Below are 16,994 nucleotides of genomic sequence, written 5' to 3' on the forward strand. Positions count from 1 at the left end.
TTAACAATGGAAACTAAATTTGTCCATGATCAACCATGGTTAACTATGTCAAATGATGGTGACCATATTTTCCCATGGTGACAATTGTTGACGATAGTGAACATTGTTGATCATAGTTGACTATGCTCAACCATAGTGAACTATTGTCAACCACAGTTAACCAAGGTGACCATATTTGATTATGGTTGACCATGGTTGATGATGGATGATCATCATCATTCATGGTTAAGCATGATTGACTATGGTTAAAAATGGTTAAATATTCTTGACCATGGTTTAGTATTTGTAACCACGATGCATAATTCTTGACCACAGATGACTATGGCTGATTATCGTGACTATGGTTGACTAAAGGCGACTGTGGTTGTTGATGGTTAACTAAGGTTGACCAAAATTGACTATGGTCTAAAATATTTCTTATGGATGACTATAGTTAAGTAATGTTGAACATTGTTAGCTATGTTTGACATTGGTTAACCATTGTTTGATCATGTTGAACATGGTTTATATTTTGGTTAAATATGTTAATAATAAATGGACATGGTTGACCATGGCGACCATGGTCACCATGATTGACCATGTTCTTGTTCACCATAGTGACTATGATTAATTGAGGTTGACCATGTTTGACCATGTTCTTATTAACTAAAGTTAACTATGGTTAATTGATGTTAACCATGGTCAAATATGGTTAACCATTGCTAACTATGGTTGACTATGGCCAACCATGGTTAACCCTATTTAAACATTATGACCATGGTTAATCATCTTTGGCCATGTTGATCATGGTTAGTCATGAGTTGAATGTGGTGACTAAAGTTGTCCATGATTAACCACAGTTAACTATGGTGATTATGGTCGACCAAAGATAACAATAATTGACCAAGGTTGACTATAAATGAGTAATCATGGTTGTTTATGGCTAACCATGGTGACCCTAGTCAACCATGGTTGATTATGGTTGACCATCTTTGCCCATGGCGACCACAATGGACCATTGTCAGCATAGTTAGCCATGGTTGAATATGGTCAAATGTAGTCAACCATAATGACCTATTATTAACCACAGTTTACTAAGATAACCATATTTGATTGCAATTGATTATTGTGGTCACAGATGATCATGGTCATCCATAGTTGGACATGGTTGGTGATGACTATAATTGACTATGGTTGACCATGGTTGAATATGCCTAACCATGACTGACTAAGGTTTACCATGGATTATTATAGATAACTATTGCGACTATCATTAAGTAAAGGTTACCATGGTTGCACAAAATTTTCTATGATTGTATATAATTACTTATGGTTTGCTATTATTAAGAAACATTAAACATGATTGGATATGCTTGACATTGTTTGACAATGGTTTAATCATGTTCAACATGGCTTAGATTTTGGTTGACATATTAATAATGGATGGACATGGTTGACCATGGAGACTATGCTGACGATGGTTGACCATGTTATTGTTGAAAAAGGTTGTCAATGCTTAACTATAGTTAACTGTGACTAATTATGGTTGATTATTGCTAACCAAGATTGACCATGTTAAAAAAATTATGACCATGGTTAATCATTGTTGGCCATATTGAGCGTGGTTAGGCACGAGTTTACCATAGTAACTAAAGTTGTCCATGATTGTCCATGGTTGATCATGGTGACTATGGTTTACCAAAGATAACCATAGTTGACTAAGTTTGACTATGGATGAGTAACCATTGTTATCACCTAAAAAATAACCACCTAGCCATTTTCCCCTAAGATGATCAAAATACACCATGTAGTATGGATTTTACACATAAAAGCCCACTTTCACCGTAGGAAATAACTTAGAGAACTACATTTCCTAAATTATTTATGTTTACCCACTTGAAAAAATCCCAGAAATGCATTTAATTCATTTCAAGTTATTTTCATATTTACCCATTTTGTAAGAATAATAAAAAATATTTTCACCCATCCATAGGAATAATTAAATAATTCACTATTTATTTGTTATTCCTTAATCATTTAATTTCTCTCCCTTGAGATCATTATTAAATCATTATTCAATAATTATTTCTAACCTATGTCAACCATATTACCTAGGAACAATTAGATAAACTGTTATTTATTTATTATTCCGTAATTATCACACATTTCTCCTATGAAATAAATCACTATTTAGTAATTATTTCTAATTCACTTCGATCATATCTCCTTAAAGTAATTAATACTTCATTTTTATTTATTAATTATTTTAAAAAATTGTCTTAATTAACTCAATTAATCATTATTTTTTTGAGTTAATTCACTAAATAAAGAATTTGTATTAATTTCATTAATATTTTCCTCTCTTAAATATAAAAAAAGAATCTTAATGGTTAGATCTTGATTTGGTCTAATAATATTTTATTGTTTGACAAGATATAGATCTATCTTAACATTTCATTATAAATAGAGAGGTTTTCCCTTTGCTTTCTACACATGATCATTATCATCGTCATCACTCTGTTATCATTTCTCACGAGCTCTCCACATTGAGTTCAAACATCCTTTTCTTTTTCTTACTTTCAACCAAGAAGAGAGAGAGAAAGAAACTACAAGGAAGCCTAGCAAGTTAAAAAGACCCTCCCAGATAGGAGGACATTACAAACTCAAGTATATGTTCTACTCCACTGAGTGTTTCATTAATAAAAAATCAAGTTCTTTCCATTGGGTTCCTTGCTATTTATTTTGGAATGTATTTTTCAGTGTTTGCAAGCTCTTTTTGCATGATTTTCTAGCATTGTGTTCGTAGATCCAAAAAGTCTTGTTGAAGATCATAAAATTTCGTAGCATATTTCTTCTTGTTTTTTTTTTTGTTAGGTGGGATCATCACCAACCGTGTAAAAGTTGATTTTTGGTTCATCTATCCATAAATTTTCTCCTTAAAACCATGGTTGACTATGCGTACCACAATGAACATAGTCAACCATAGTTGGTTATGGTTGACCATGATGATCATAGTTAACCATAGTGAACATGATTGACCATGGTTGACTATGGTAAGATGTAGATAACCATAGTGGACTATTGTTAACCATTGATGACCATGAGCATTTATGATAAACTACAGTGACTATGGTTGAACAAATATAACCATAGTTGACCAAGGTTGACCATGGATAACTAACCATGGTTGACTATGCCTAACCATGGTGACCATAGTCAACTACGATTGATTATGGTTAACATTATTATTGTTGACCATGGTTGACCATGGTTGACTATAACCAGCCATGGTTGACAATGCTTAGAAATTATGACCATTATTAATCATTATTGTCCATGTTGAGCATGGTTGAGCATGTTTTACCCATAGTGACTAAAGTTGTCCATGATTGGCCATGGTTGACTATGGTCACTATGGTTGGCCAAAAATAACCATTGTTACCATAGTTGGCTAAGATTGACTATGGATGAGTAATCATGGATGACTATGCACAACCATAATGACCATATTTAACCATAGTTAATTATAGTTAAGCATGGTGACGATATTTTCCCATGGTAAGAATGATTGTCCATGGTTGACTATGGTTAAATGTAGTCAACCATTGGGAGCTATTATTAACCACAATTAAGCATGGGTGACCATGATCATTTATGATAAACTACGGTGACAATGGTTAACCAAAGATAACCATAGTTGATGAAGGTTGACTATGTATTAGTAACCATGGTTGATTATGCCCAACCGCAGGGATCATAGCTAACCATGTTCGATTATGGTTGACCATATTTGACTATAATGAGCATGATTAGTGATGGTCAACTAAACAACGTATATTAATAAAATAATATTATTTATATAAAGTAAAATTTATAATTTATATTAAAAATTAAATTAAATATTGAAAAACTTTAAATGCAAACAATAATAATTTTCTGTATTACAACATGTAACCTATTAAACACAATATTCATAATATTCATATAATGTCAAATATCTTTCTTAAATTCATTTTCATAAATATATATATGGAATTATTACACCAAGAGGTACTCTAATGTGTAGATGTTATTCCTTAACTTTACATGAAAAAATAAAATAATACTTGCATTAAAAACATTCCATGCCGGAAATAAATGAAATAACTCTATATTTCTAATTTCATTTATACCTGGTTTATCCTTAAAAACATACCATTCCTTGAGTATTTAATATGGTGTTAACATATGCATGGCATACAAATAACATATTCAACCCATTATAAAGGAGATGTGTGGTAAACAATGTAAAGGATTAATGCTATTGTATCGTCTCTATGCAATCTACAAACATAATCCAGTCCAACTGGCCCTACTTCCATATCCAAATTCTCTCTTTGCTGTGAGGGTTCTACCTGTCATATGTATTGCTTTGTTGGAACCAGAATAGAGAGCATTGAGGCCAAATTTTCTTAATTTGCAATATTTTCGGAATTAATATTTGAAATAAGGAGGGTTGATCTCGACTAAATTATAAATTCCGAAAATATTCCAATATAGAATAGACAAGAACGAGATAACAAAATATGGTACTCATAACCATGCATAACAGAAGAGGCTGTAGCAGTATTTTATTTGTGACAATTTTTTCTCGATATGAAGTTCAGCTTTCATAGAATGATCCAATATTCTTTGCTGCGTTCTTGTTTTCCCCGCTTTTCTAGTTTGCATGGCGTTATCAAATTACAAATTCACAAGTAGTTATAAAATTTTATAAATGTTCATCATGGGATAATTTAATGACACTCATCAATATTTAGAAAAGGGGATTTCTTTTTTTTTCCCAAAGGAAAAAACAGTAACTTTTTATTAAAGAAAATAATAAAGAGTTACACTAGCACATGCATTGAAGCATTTTTGAAAAGATGCCCATTGGGCTCCCGTGCTTTCGCACCACATGCAGCCTAACACATCAACTTTATTAGAGAAAGAGAAAAAGATAGAGAGAAGGGAAGATAAGGAAAGGAGAAAAACTGCATCCCGATGGTGAGTAAGGCCTCACCCATCAGGTTTTTCTCCCCTTTTTCTTTTCGACCTTGCGCCACTCTCCTTGAGTGGGCTCAATCGATGCTACAACCAGCTGTGTTTTTGTTTTCTGAGAGGCAGTTTCCTTATCTGAATCTGAAGTATCTGAATGGTGATGCCTTTTGATCCCTCCCATAATCATACCTTCGTTTGACTTCTCTGTGTAGATCTGTGTATCCTTGTTGTCTGATGTGATTCCTTCCTGGTTCTCCATTTCTTGAGAAGCCTCGGTCTTCTCTGCGGGGATCTCTTCCTCCTCTGCTTCTGATGCTTCGTCCTCTGTATCTGGGGGTGAAAACCGCCATCCTTTCCTCTGCTTCTGTTTCTTTTCACTGTTAACTTTCTTGGCTCCTGGGCATGTGCTTTTCAAGTGTCCTGTTTGCCTACAGAGCCTACATCTGAAAGCGGTGTTTTCATAATCTAGGAATTGCAGCCAATTTTGTTGTTTGTAGATCAGCCTTATACTGTCCGGCAGCCCTTTACTTAAGTCTACTTCCACACATATACGTGCAAAAGTGTAGATTCTTTCATCGACCCTTTCCAGATCTGTTTTGATATATCTCCCTATGCTGTTCCCAATGCTTTCCAAAACTCTTTCATTCCAAAAATGAAGAGGGAGATTGTATAATCTCACCCAGACCGGCATTTTGGATACAGTCATTTTGTTTGGATCAAAATCTGGAAACCATGGGGTCATAAACAGCCCCGCTGTTCCCCAAAACCACGGACCAGTACTGATGACTGTATCTCTGACTTCCCTGGATGTAAATTTTACTATAAAGAACCCCTTTGAACACAGGTGAATATCGCATTCCATGGTCCATCTGGTGAAGATCCAATGGAAAAGATCCAGAGGTTTAGGCCAAAAACTGTTGAAACGGCATATTAGGGCTTGCGATTCATAGGACTGGACGAAATCATCAAGCCCTGAATTTTCTACATTGAGGACTGGGGTTTGCTCTGATTGATCTACTATGTATGGCCTGGGTATGTGTCCGCCTTGGTCTGGAGAGGGTCCTGAACCTCTGCTGCCCTGTAAGATGTTTTTGTAGGATAAGCCTCCCTTGGGTTGCTGCTGGGGTGCTGCTTTTTTCCCCTTGTCTCCCCCTGAGGAGCTTGGCTGTCCCTGATGCAGAGCCCCTCCTTTCAGTCTAAGGTTTAAGGTGATGATTGATCCTGGACCAATCTCATAGTTTTCCATCAATCTACAGTCCTGGAGAGACCGTCTTCCACTGACCAGGTGTTGGATCTGAATTGGGTAACCCATTTCGACCCATATTTGCTGTTTCATCTCTAGGGGGGTGCTTCCTGCATGAACCCATTATAAACGAGTTTTCCCCTGTGGGGGTTTAATCTGAATCTGAAAGAGAGAAGGTATTACCTGCTCTGGCTGTAAGCAGACTTCCATCTCTGGCCCCATTATTAAGTGTTTGTCCTTTTGCATGTCTGGATCTGAGAAATCTTTGTTCGATCTATCATTTATGCCTTCGATCTTCTTCTTGGACGCTGGCTGTGCACAGAGATAGGCTAGATCTTGTAGATCCAAGCCCGATCTACAAAGTTTAGGCCCCTGCGTTGGATGGGGGAGCGGATCTGCATCATGCAGTCCCCCCCTGCCATTTCTCCAAATGCTCTGCGTTTTGCTGGATCTGTCCTCTAAACGCCTTACGGCATAAAGACCACTTTGTTCTGAAACGTATTTTGTGACCTCGATCCGCCGTAGGAAAGAGCCCTCCTCGTGTGCCCATGCCATAATGGGAGCTTCCATTGCTACCCTCTCTTCGTGGTCTCGTTGGGGGCTTGTAAATCGTTCCCACACCAAGATCGCTTTGGATCTTTAGACAGGGGACACCAGAGATGCGTCGGCGCACAGATCTGGATATATTTGACCAGAAAAGGGGATTTCTTACCGCAATTTGGGATGGCAATTATTGTGATAAGATCTCATCGTCAAATTTTGAATTAACTCCATATTCCCGTTTTATGTCAAGTTGGCCAACCTTTCGTTCTTTTCCGTAGAGAACCTATCTTGCAGTATAGACAAAGTTGGAATTTTCCATTTTTAAAGATTTTAACAGTATAATAGAATTATACGTATTTTAGAAAGAACAAAGATTTAAATTTTGGCCGTATTCAATAGAGCATTTTGCGCATCACAGGTCAAGGATTGTGGATTGATATTTGTGAAATTCTAATTGTGTAGAAAATGTGGATAATTCTGTTTTGTATATGTTATATTATCTCATTTTTTAAATTATACATGAATATTTAAGTATTGAAAAAATAGTATAGTTATATAAGTTAAAAATTAGTATAGTTATATAAGTTAAATGGTGGTTGATATGGTTGATAAATATAGATAAGTATTAAAGATTTATTTTGTTAAATTTTTTTTTTTTTTTGCTTGTTAAGACTAACCTAGGCACCCACGGGGATTTGAACCGGTGACCTATCGCAAGGAGTGCCTTAACAGTTATTTTGTTAAAATTAAATAAATCATTAAAATTAATTAAATTATAACTTTAATTTAAACTATTAGTATGTCCTCGAGGGGCATATAGTAACTATTTGAATGGAACATTACATTATTTAGATTTGTTTAGGTGTAAAGTTAAACTCATGTATAATTTTTTAACTATTTTTTTATTTAAATATATATATATATATATATATATATATATATATTTCTAAAATTTTATTGAATGCTGAGAGAGGATGTCATATCCCGATTTTTGACTCCTATATGGGGTGGAAAAATGACTTCCTACTTCTATTAATTTCTTTTCACGTATATCATTCTGAATTTATCATGCATATCTGTGTAGATATTTCAAGTACAATCAACCATGAAATCTTGAAGAAGGCTCGGGTTGAGCTTTCCCTTGGAAGCACTGGGAACCATGGAGTTGAACGATGGTGTTTGTTGAAATTTTTCTGCTTTTAGTGCTTTATGATTTGTTTGCACTAGGTTTACAATTTTTTTTTATATCTGGTGCTTGGCCATGCCACTTTGTTTATGGTATCATGTTGTTATTGGCTTTCATGGTTTTTCTTCTTGTTTGATTTTTGTTCTTTCCTTTTGAATTTTGAGGGTTTGGGGAATTGGGTGAGGAAAGAGGAAATTTAAGGGAGCTTAGGGAGAGTTGAATAAAACCCAACATGTAATGTAAGACTCGTATAAAACCCAGTGCATGTATAAGGGTAATTGAAAACAAGAATGTGATAGCTAATTAGATTGGTTGGGTCCATTGGGGTAAATGGATGATGGAATGACAACCATGAGAAAGGTAGCAAGAAAAGTGAAGTAAATGGATGTGAGGCGTTAGATGCCTTAGTTATGTTGGGAACAATTTTTCTCAATGTGTGCATGTTGTGCACGGATAAAGGGAGTCATCTTAACCTTGAACTTATGCTATTTGGTAATTATGTTGTGATCATGATTATGTTGATGTCTATACATGTATACATGTATGTATGTATGTCATTATCTGACAGGGTTGTTAGGGATCATGATTCCTCTATGCTAATGTTTATATGTATATATATATGTACATATGTTTTTGTCTAACAGGGTTATCATGGATCATGATTGCTTTATGCTAATGCTTATATATATGTATGTATAAATGTTATTGTCTAATAGATTGTTATGCTCTTAACCTGCAAAGTAATACCCAAACATAGAATTTGCGAAGAAAAGATACCGAGAACACAAAATATGCGAAGAAAATATACCTAGAGCATAGAATAGCAATGATTTTATTATTCAGAGAGAAATGTTCACAGGCCTCTTCGAGGGGGCAACCTCCAATAGAGCAGAGCTCGATTACAAAACAAGACATGATGCTCCTCGCAGGGAGTCTCTATCCTTTATATATGACTCATACATGCAATACCACGGGCCAATATCGTGGGTTTTATTAATACCATCTATCTAATACTACCGCCCATTTACCATCTATCTAATACTTCCGCCCATTTGCAACTAACTATGGTCCCGTCATTAATTGCGGGTTAACCACTTACAAATATTAATATGGGTTTTATTGACTCTTGACTATGACGTGATCCCAAGACATAAATAAGGGGGTTAGGGTGGGACCCTAACATGCCCTCCCCCTTAAGACTAGCCTTGTCCTCAAGGCTGAAGCTGCGGAAACTGCTGAAGAATAGTGGCTGGTTCCCAAGTTGCATCTTCCGGAGAGGTGTCTTTCCATTTGACGAGGACCTCCTTAATCATGCGGCCGCGTAGGTGCTTGTCTCGTGTGTCTAGAACCTGTTCAGGTTGAAGCCAGATTGACCCTTCTTCGTCCAATTCAGGTAGACTGGTTTGAACTCAGCAATTGTTCCCAATCACTTTCTTGAGGCACGATACATGGAAAACTGGGTGGATTTTTGCTGTAGGTGGCAAAGCCAACTTGTAAGCCACTTCTCCAATGCGCTGAAGTACTTGGTATGGTCCGTAGAATTTTGGGGAGAGCTTGTGACAACCCTTGTCTTTGAGTGATGTTTGCTTATATGGTTGCAACCTCAAAAAGACCTGATCCCCTTCTTGAAATTGGCGCTATGAGCGATGTTGGTCAGCCTGTTGCTTCATACGGTTCTGAGCTTGATGAATATTCTCACGCAGATGGGCAAGCATGGTTGCGCGGTGTTGTAGGAGTTGATCCACGGCTTGTACTTTGGAGCACCCCGTGAGATAAGAAGTAGGGGAAGGCAGAAGTTGTCCATAGACTGCTTCATAGGGAGTCATTTTGGTGGTGGCATGATAGTTGGTGTTATACCACCACTCTGCCAGAGGTAACCACTGTACCCAAAGGTGCTACTTTTCTGAAGTGAAACACCTAAGGTAGGTTTCTAGACATTTGTTGACGGCTTCGGTTTGACCATCTGTTTGCGGATGATATGAAGTACTGAGTTTGAGTTGAGTGCCTTGTATTCTGAAGAGCTCCTACCAAAAATTACTGGTGAAGATTGGGTCACGGTCGGACACAATAGAAGTGGGCATGCCATGCAATTTGAAGATCTGATCCATGAAAGTTTGAGCAACCAAGGTTGGTGTAAATGGGTGGGGTAGGGCGCAGAAATGAGCATACTTCGACAGTCGGTCCACAACCACCATGATGACTGACTTGTTCCCAGACTTTGGAAGACCTGTAATGAAATCCATGGAGACCTCTGTCCAAATTGACGCCGGAATGGGCAATGGTTGTAATGTGCCTGGTGTGTTGACGGTTTCCCCTTTGTGGCGTTGACAGATGTCACATTCTGCTACGAAAGTAAGGATGTCCTATTTCATGCCGGCCCAAAAAAATGATCTTCTGGTGCGAGCATACGTCTTCTGAAAGCCCGAATGTCCTGCAATGGGAGATGAGTGCAATTCTTCCAAAATGCGACTTTTGAGGGTGGATGTTGGCGATATTACGACTTTGTCCTTGTAGCGAAGAATATCATTCTGCCACGAGTAGCCCTTGCTGGAATTAGGATCTACCTGCAATTGAGAAATGAGTTGGGAGAGCCTAGGATGTGAAAACCATTCCCTGCGAGCCTCTTCAATCTAGCCGGGAATGGGGAGGGAAATTGCGAGCAGAGTACTTTCCTCCTCAAATTGGCGCGACAATGCATCTGCTACCCTGTTGTCTTTCCCTTTCTTGTAAATGATCTCATAATCATATCTGGCTCTGATACCACTTGTTATGCTCTTAACCTGTAAAGTAATACCCAAACATAGAATTTGCGAAGAAAAGATACCGAGAACACAAAATATGCGAAGAAAATATACCCAGAGCACAGAATAGCAATGATTTTATTATTCAGAGAGAAATGTTCACAGGCCTCTTCGAGGGGGCAACCTCCAATAGAGCAGAGCTCGATTACAAAGCAAGACACGATGCTCCTCGCAGGGAGTCTCTATCCTTTATATATGACTCATACATGCAATACCACGGGCCAATATCGTGGGTTTTATTAATACCATCTATCTAATACTACCGCCCATTTACCATCTATCTAATACTTCTGCCCATTTGACACTAACTGTGGTCCTGTCATTAATTGCGGGTTAACCACTTACAAATATTAATATGGGCTTTATTGACTCTTGACTATGACGTGATCCCAAGACATAAATAAGGGGGTTAGGGTGGGACCCTAACATAGATTCATCATGCATCATGATTTTTTTATGATGATGTTTATATGTATGCATGTATATATGTATGTCATTGTCTAATACAATCATTAGGGATCATTCTTGTGGATGAATGATTGCTTATGTAGATAAATGGCATGAAGGGGTTCCTAGTTTATGAGGAATCGAGTGGGAAGAGTAGCCCTCAGAGATATTTGAGGTTAGTATCATGTGGATATGAATTGATATTATGTGATTATGTTATATGTATGTTTATGTTATTGACAGGTAATGTTGAGGGATAGGAATATAGATAAAGGTAAATTAAGCATGCTTATTGAAATTATTTACATTAATTTCATGGGATTGAAAGATCACAAGGTCAACTTAGGTTTCTAATTGCTTACCCATTATCATAAATAGAGTGATTTGAGTAATCAAGTCAATATCATTTTTCTCATTATGAGAGTTGCCAACTTGTGTGGCAATGCTGGTCGTAACCCTTTTCCTTTTGTTAAAGCATTGTTTAGAATCAAGTAGAACAAAGTATTACAAATATGCTTTACTATTAACATCAACTTTGGAAATAATATTGCTATTGTGCTTAGAAAAAATCATTAAGTAATATGAAACAAAAAAATACAAAGAAAATAAACTTACTACCTAATATACTAATTTGAAATAGTTAATACTTTTTTAGATCGATTAAGAGATTAACATTAAGATAATGATAAAATTGTGGTTTAAGAATAAGATTGATTTAGAATATTAACAAAATCAAAACAAATAAAACCCGTAATAATATCAATAAATAATCTTGTAAAATATGTATTTTCAACAATACTTCCACAATGAACTATTATATATATATATATATATATATATAGATATAGATACTAACAAATAGTAATAAAAAACATATCTCACTATACATATATTAATTAAATATATTTATATTTAAAACCGTCTAAAAAACCATATCCCATTATAAATATACTAGTAATTGCCCCAAAAAGTGCAAAGAGAGGCCGATAGGATTGTTAAATTGTGATAATTTCAAAGACATGAAAATTTGAATTCAACATCCCAATATTATTAGCCTTTCAAGGGAGAATATATCACTATTTAATAAAAAAAGTGAAAATTAGAATCTCAACCCATTAATTGATTAACTTTGCAATATCAATACGAAAAAAACACAATAAAATTGAGAATATAACGTAATTTCCTTCAACAAGTAAAAAGCATAACTTAATTATTTAATTGGATCAATGGGTAACTATAAAAATGGATGAATAGAAATCTAAGCTAGCCCAATAAAATTGTTAACTATTTCATTTTAAAATATATTTTTACTTATTTATTCATTATGAATTGAATGATTTTAATTTATATAATTTATAGGCTTCATTACATGTAATATTATGGGAAACATACCATGGGTCAACATAACCATAAGCTCAAAAACCATGTACTTTAAACCTAACCACTTTGACTCTAAGACTGATTCAAGTTTACCTAACAACCACCCTTTAAACTTGACATGGGAAAAATCTTCAGATCCAATCTACAAAACTTCTTGTCAATTTACTAGAGGTATGCTTCAAGTCTTACAATAGTATGTCCCATTTACATATTGTAATAGATCTATTACTCTTGGCCAAAAGAAATCTTACAACATAGGATATCAAGCCTATTTATAGGTTTCATTAGATGCAATATTATGGAAAACATACCATCGGTCATTAATACCATTTCCCTAAAAACCACTTATCATAGACCTAACAATTTTGACTCTATGAAATTTTTTCACAATTATTTTTAAAAAGTTCCTCTTGCCTTCTCACCTTCTCACACTCAATGCTCTCCTCATGCTACCAAAATCATTGGTTATATACAAGTGCATATCAACCTCAATCTCCAATTTTGACTCTCATCATTTCTCTTTACATACTCAAAACATCTTACGAGAGACTCACTCTCTCATGCTTTCAAAACTTTACTGTGACAATCATGGCATAGAGCACTCCATCTTTCTTAAGCACTGAAATTAGACAATTTTACCATCTTTGTAATAAACTCACGCAAAGGCTCTCAACCATGGATCTAATACCATATGTTATGAATTGACACCAAGAAAGATAATTATAATAAATCAATTTTAATAAAATATATATCCACAACATATAAATAATGACACACGATCTTGGAAATCATAAAACATAAAATCATATCGTAATATATTTATCACTCTTCGTCAAAATACATCCTACAAAGGAGGATTTGAAATCGATTTATAGGCTTCATTATAGGAAATACTATGGAAAATATACCATATGTCACAAAAATCATGTATCTAAAAACCACATATTGTAGACCCAACAACTTTGACTCTATGATTGAGTCAAGTTCATATATATAAGTGTAAATCCATCTTAACTCTGATGTATCTAGAATCAAATCCCTTGAGGTGCGATTATCTCCTCAAGTTTAATACTTTAATAAAGACTTACAAATTGAAATATTTGATCCCTCTCAATGCATTATAAATCTAGAGTTAAGATAGATTTATACTTGTAATTTTACATTTATTTTTCTAATAACATTGAATAATCAAAAGTTATTTTCTTAATATAAACTTGATTTATAAAATTTAAATTTTCCAACACAAAATTTAGAAAAATGCTTTCTATCTATCTATCTATCTATTCATTTTCACATTTTCTTTTGACAATAAAGTGCACAGCCATATTATTTCATTTAAAATAATACCACCAAAAATTTTCAAAAGCATTATAACATATAATATAAACTAATGTTACCATAGAATGAAACAAACATAAAAGACAATCCTTTATTTCCATATTACAACCTACATGTTCTTTAAAAGGAACTTAGATTTGATTGCTTGAAAAAATCTTCAAACAAAGTGCCCATGGAACAAGTCCAATGCTTCAATGTTTGGAGAACTTGGGGGAAAAGATCATTAGCATCATAATTGCAATTTATTCATTATGAGAGGATAATTCTGAATTATTAAATATTTCCATGGTTAGGTTAGAATTGTTAATGAAAAAAACAAGAGAGGTTATGCTAGTTTGACATTGATCTTTAATAAATCATGACACACGATCTTGGAAATCAATCTACAAAAATTCTTCTCAATTTACTAGAGGTATGCTTGAAGTCTTACAATAGTATGTCCCATTTACATATTGAAATAGATGTATTACGCTTGGCCAAAATAAATCTTACAACATAGGATAAAGACTATTTATTGGTTTCATTAGATGCAATATTATGGAAAACATACCATTGGTCATTAATACCATTTCCCTAATAACCACTTGCCATAGACCTAGCAATTTTGACTCTATGAAAACTTTTTTCACAATTTTTTTTAAAAGGTTCATCTTCCCTTCTCACCTTCTCATACTCAATTCTCTCCTCATCCTACCAAAATCATTGGTTATATACAATTACATCTCAAACTCAATCTCCAATTTTGACTCTCATAATTTCTCTTTGCATACTCAAAACATCGTATGAGAGGATGGTTGCAGAATTAGTTTGAAAATAATTATAAAAATTAATTGTAATTTAATCCTAGATCAGTGGGAGTTTATTAGCAAAAATTTTCAAAAGACTTACTCGAAATTACCAAAGCCACAAGAACTATTTTTTAAAGATTAATCTAGGGTCCATACTGTTAAGTAGATATGTGTCCTTCCACCTGACAAACCAAGAAAAGATTCAAGAATATGAAAGCGAGTGATTCAAGGGCAATGGTTTTGTTTGAGAAAAAAGATTTGGCTACTTAAGTGTGAAACTTGGAAAGACAAATATTATTATATTATTTTCATCCATAAATAAACATCTTTTTGTCAATTCATACTTGAATCTTTCTTACCTTGAGTAGACTAGGTTTGGAAAAACTGATCCAGCCATCAAATAAAAATGCAACATTGACACATCTAAAATGTTTTCTTGCCATCTGTTTTGTTAGAGTTTTACTCCAATCCAGGCCTATTAATTGTTTCTTGCTCGAATGATATATACAACTTACAACTTTCTTGGTTTTCAAATTTCACCATAGAAGTTGTCAATATAGTTATGTCCTTCAGCTTGGTTTGAAAAGAATCCCCTGAAACTCAACATTTTTTTAATAAAATTAGAATTGAGATAACTTGGCACCACCCCATGCAGTTACATTATAGATATTGTTCACAAAGAGGAGGAGTCAGAATACAATGTTCAGACAGTAACCAACTTGGTTTCGGTTACCAATTCCAACAAGCTTGCAGGTGAGAGGTATGGAACTTGGGAGGTGTTGTAGACAATTTCAAGTTTGAGTAGTTTGTTGTTTGCTTGTATGACTAGTTCCAGAGGTCCTTGAAAACTATTAAGTTTCTCCCACTTGAAATTGTTGGAGGAAACTGAACAAGTTAAGTGAGGACCATTATAAGTAGAATAATTTCTTCTGCTCCAAGAAACTTGGTTTTGAGGTGATAAACATATACAATTGAAAAATATAGTAGGTAATCAACTTATAATGCCACGATCAGCTCCACATAGAATGATATCTGAAACAATTCAGTGCTCATAGTCAGCCTAAATGAATGATCTTACACTCATCTCATCAAAGGAAACAACCCTTGTAGTTATCATTCCGAAAGAAAACTCACTGCAATTAAGAAAAAGTCACGAAGCTCATCATAAAGATGTCTATTTCTTTAAGGATATATTCCATCAACATAATTCTCATTCTGCGAACTTATTTCTTCCTTGTGGTGCTTTTAGCATATGTATATTCTCTTGAGAAAATTATGGATCTTAGATGACCCTATGTTATAAGCATCCTATGTTTTTTGTGTTTCTTCAACTATGTCTTCAAATGTGCACCTACATTCTTCATTGTTCAATTAAAATTCATGATTATGGTAGGGAGAGCTAGAGGAAGAAACTGCTTTGGCCCAAATAGCATAAATTTTCAAAAAAACCAAGAACATAATGATACCCAAAAGGATTAAACTTAATACAATTGCAACTAAGATGCCAGCAATTGCTCCCTTTGTCAGTTGATTCCTTCTAGATCTTGAAGATTCCAAAGAAGCCTGTGAGCAGGGATCCAATGGATTTCCGTAGATTCTGGAATTTCCCACAAAAGAGATCCAACGCCATTTGGAAGCACTCAATGGCAACTGTCCTTGGAGAAAATTATTGGATAAGTTCAACTCATCCAAGCTTCTAAGATCCCCAATCTCATCAGGAACTTGACCACTAAGTTGGTTATTGGAAAGATTGAGAACCTCGAGCATCATTAAATCACCAAGTGAAGAAGGAATACTTCCAGACAAAATATTTCCACTCAAGTCTATTATGACTTGTAAATTATTAATCTTTCCAATCTCCATTAGGATTGAGCCTATCAAAGAATTAACTAAGAGCCCCAAGTCATAAAGGTTTTCACAATATTTTTATAGAAGAAGGGATTCGTCTAGAAAGGTTGTTCTTTACCCAATTCCTCTACATATTCCTGAATAATATAAGTTTTTTGTCTCAGTATCATTCCAACTAAACTCATGAATAAATATAACCAACTAAATGAATAAATATAACCGTTTTTTATCGTATTCTTCACTATTGTGAATTAAATTACCTTCGGATTCCTCCACGACCAGCTGCAACAATTTAAGGTTAGTATATTTTTGGACAATTTCTTTTACTTATTTAACAAATTATAATTTATAGGCAGAAAACCTAAAGTAACAGTAAGCACCCTGATTTCAGCTGCTTCATCAGAAACATCACAGTCCTTTCC

The sequence above is a fragment of the Pinus tabuliformis genome, chromosome 5_1 (genome assembly GCF_031772625.1).
Source record: "Pinus tabuliformis cultivar Carrire ecotype Pingquan chromosome 5_1, CPIR1, whole genome shotgun sequence".
In the NCBI taxonomy this organism is placed as follows: Eukaryota; Viridiplantae; Streptophyta; class Pinopsida; order Pinales; family Pinaceae; genus Pinus; species Pinus tabuliformis.